Below are 4,039 nucleotides of genomic sequence, written 5' to 3' on the forward strand. Positions count from 1 at the left end.
TCATGTTTTGTATTTTAATTTTACTAGTTACAACTTGTGACCTCAATGGGCAGTTAATATTCACACTGTTGTGGAGGGAGTTTGAGGCAGAGATTAAGGTACCACGTGGGATATCTTCACACCGCATTGCAGTGCTTGGGTATAAGTCTCTTCTGTGCACTCGATTCCAGCTGCCTGCTGCTGTGCAGGGAGCAGCAGATGATCCCTCAAGTAGTTGCATCCCTGCCATCTACATGGAAGACTCAGATTGAAGTCTCAACTCCGGGCATTGGCCTGGTCCAGCCTCAATTACTGTGGACACTGGAAAGGGCACCAGCACATGGGAGATCTCTCTCTCTCTCTCTGTCTCTGTTTCTCTGCCTATCAAATAAATAAGAAATTTAAAAATTTTACATTGGGAGCTGGTATTATGGTGTGGTGGGGTTAAGCTGCTGCTTGAGATGCCAGCATCCCATATTGGAGTGGTGGATCCAGTCCCTGCTGCTCTGCTTCTGATCCATTTCCCTGCTAATGAACCTGGGAAAGCAGTGGAAGATGGTCCAAGTACTCAGTCTTCTGCCACCCATATGAGACCCAGATGGAGTTCCTGGCTCCTGGCTTTAGCCCAGCCCACCCCTGGCTGATGTGGCCAATTGAAGATTTACCAGGGGATGAAGATCAATCAGTCAACCTCTTTGTCTCTCTTCCCTCTCTCTATCCCATTCTACTACTATTTCAAATAATAAAATAAATCTTTAAAAAGTACATTTTTAAATCTTTAAAAAGTACATTTTTACATCACTTCAGTGAATATTTAAATATCACATTACTATATTTTTTTCTTACTTAGTTACAGTATCATTTATTACTTTTTCAAATCCTCATGCTTCTTTTTCAGGAGCTAACACAACTTTTTTTCCATTTTGTTTTGGTAATTGACAACAGAGAAGAATTATCACTTTCAAAATAAGAGTAATGATTCTTTTTCTAAGTTTATATAAGAGACAGAGAGAAAGAGGAAAAAAAGAGCACCCATCTCTTGGCTTACTCCCCCACATGCCCACAACGGCATGCCTCGCCACAGGTACAGCCAGGAGTCTGTAGTTTAGACTACATCTAGCTTAGACAACCATAGTATGTTTGATTTTCCTGAAGCCAGAATAATTTATAATGCTGTTTATCTTTGTACTATTGGTGTGTTGGTGATTTTTTTAAAATTTACTTATTTATTTGAAAGGCAGAGTTACAGAAAGAGAGAAAGAGAAAGAGAGATCTTTCATTCCTTGATTCACTCCCCAATGGCTGCAATGGCAGGAAGCAGACTGGTCCGGATCTAGGAGCTAGGAGATTCTCCTGGGTTTCCCACATGGGTGAGGGGCCCAAGGACTTGAGTCATCCTCAGCTGCTTTTCCAGGCTCACTATTAGGCAGCTGGATTAGAAGTGGAGCAGTTTAGACTTGAACCTGCACCCACAGGGGATGCCAACATTGCAGGCAGTACCTTTACCAGTTATGCCACAGTGCCAGACCATATATTGATGAATTTTTAAAATTTATTTATTTATTTATTTGAGATGTATAATTACAGACAGATAAAGGGATAGACAGATAGAATGATTTTCCATTAGCTGGTTAATTCTCCAGATGGCCGCAATGGCTGGAGCTGAGCAGATTCGAAGCCAGGAGCCAGTAGCTTCTTCTGGGTCTTCCATGTGGGTACAGGGACCCAAGCACTTGGGCCAATAACGGAGGCCATAACGGAGAGCTGGACTGGAATAGGAGAAACTAGGACTTGAACTGCAACCATATGGGATGCTGGTTCCACAAGAGAAGGTTTAGCCCATTCTACATCTCAAATAAATAAGTCTTTAAACAAATGTTATACATTAAGGAAATATTGAGACACTTAGTATACATATAAAAGCTTTAAAATAATATTTACATAATATATTGATATATAATTGGTACTCAAAAGTTACCCATTTCAGCTATCATCTCTTATAAACAAATGAAACAGAGAAGAGCAGGAAAAGCCCCAGGGAGCAAGTGAACAGTACCAGAAACCAATCAGCTTAACAAGGCAGGTTTTCTGGGGATGTTGCAGTTTGCACCCCACTGTATGAGTTTTTTGTTGTTGCCTTGTTTTACTATTTGCCCTCTAAAGCCCACTTAATTCCGTTTTTCTTCAATTTGCTACTTTAATTTCCTATTCCTTTAGCATTTTGTCTCAAATGTGTACTTTTTTATTAGGGAATTTCAAAAAGTTCGTGGAAAATAGAAATCAAAGATAAGCATGTTTTGGTGCAAAAAATATTAAATCCATTTTTATTTTTTGATTTGCTTACTTCCACAAGTAATAGAAGCAGTTTATTTAGCACCACATGATTGACTCAGGTGGTGGAAAGTTTTAGAGTTAGAGCTAGTTTTAATCCTGGTTCTGGCTCTCCTACACACTTTCCATGAACTTTCTGAAGCTCCTCACTTACCTGATTCCTCCCAAATACTTCATCTATTGAGCCAAATAATGATTATGTTATTTGTTACTTTATACAATCTTGTGATTATTGTATATAATCTTGTTGCTTTTTCTCCTTTAGCTTTAAACATATTGAGACAAGGAGATAGAGAAAGTAGTTGAACCACATGAGAATAAAAGTCCCTACTATCTCAAGATTTGGAATATGGGCTTGGTTCGCCACAATCTGAAGATAAATGGACCCTCTGCTAGTACTCAGCTCATACAAGTTTAGGGAGGCAATGCTGATCTAGGTTGATGTATAGCTCATTATACACTCTGTAATACATGAGCATGCTAAATGAAACACCTACCGTTCCCCATGACAGGAAATGTTGGACCACATGAGGAGCCAACAGTGGCAGGAACTGCATTCTGGGAAATTCCCACCCACCTACTTTCCAGAAAAACCTTGATTTTTCCTCCCCCTTATTAGAATGCATCTCCTCTTCATTAGAATAATCTTCCCTTTTATTGAATAAGTCATATTATGTTAAACACAATTCAGAGAGGAAGATGGAAGGTCCCACTCTATAGAGTTCCTGTCTGCTTTCGCAATAAAACACTGTTGGTCACCATTTGCTAGTCTCTAGCTTCCTCCTGTATTCTCTCTTGAAGTGAAATCAAGGACCCAGGTACCAAGCAGCCCTCATTGAATGTGGTTAAGAATTTGTTACTGTAAATATATTCCAAAAAGGCATACTTTTCTTAAGAATACGTAGGAAATAAAAGCAACAAAAAATGTACAATATTAAACATATATTCCATAGCAGAGGGTAAGGGTGAACAACAAAGAGATTACTAATGAACCAAATATTTGTAATAAACTACTGCACTCTTATCTAAAATTATAATTTAAAGAAACTAGTCAAAATATTTTATATTCTGTTTGAAAAAGAATGTGACAGGCATATAATATAACAAATCAAGGAAAGAGCCCATTAGAGAGGGTTGGGAGAGAGGTAACACTATATTCCTAAATCTGTATACATGAAATACATAAATTTGTATACCTTAAATAACTTTTTTTAAATAATTAAAATCAAGGTGAAATAAATTTAAAGCACATTTGCAATAGTAACAAGCAAGAAAATTCAGATAATTTGGTCTTAAATACTAAGAATGAAAGTAAATATGAAACAAATAAAATACCAAAAATATAATAATTGTTAGAAGGAAATCTTTTCCCCTACCAGGTTAGGCAGGTCAGCTAGGATTGAGGCTGCTGACAATAGACAATAGATTAACTGATTATCTAGACTAACTAGAGAAAAGTTTAACCCAAATGCATGCAAGAATACTCTGAGTACCTTTGGAGCAAAAATAGTCCTTTTTTTTTTTTTTTAAAGATTTATGTATTTGAAAGAGTTATATAGAGAGAGGTAGAGACAGAGGGAGATCTTCCATCCCTTTGTTCACTCCCCAGATGGACACAATGGACACAGCTGGGCCAGGGAGAAGCCAGGAGCTTCATTCCAATCCCCGACATGGGTGGCAGGATCCTAAACATTTGGCCATTTCCCGATGCTTTTTCCAGGCCATTTGC

The sequence above is a fragment of the Oryctolagus cuniculus genome, chromosome 13 (assembly GCF_051225735.1).
Source record: "Oryctolagus cuniculus isolate XC-2025 breed Fujian yellow rabbit chromosome 13, ASM5122573v1, whole genome shotgun sequence".
Taxonomy (NCBI): domain Eukaryota; kingdom Metazoa; phylum Chordata; class Mammalia; order Lagomorpha; family Leporidae; genus Oryctolagus; species Oryctolagus cuniculus.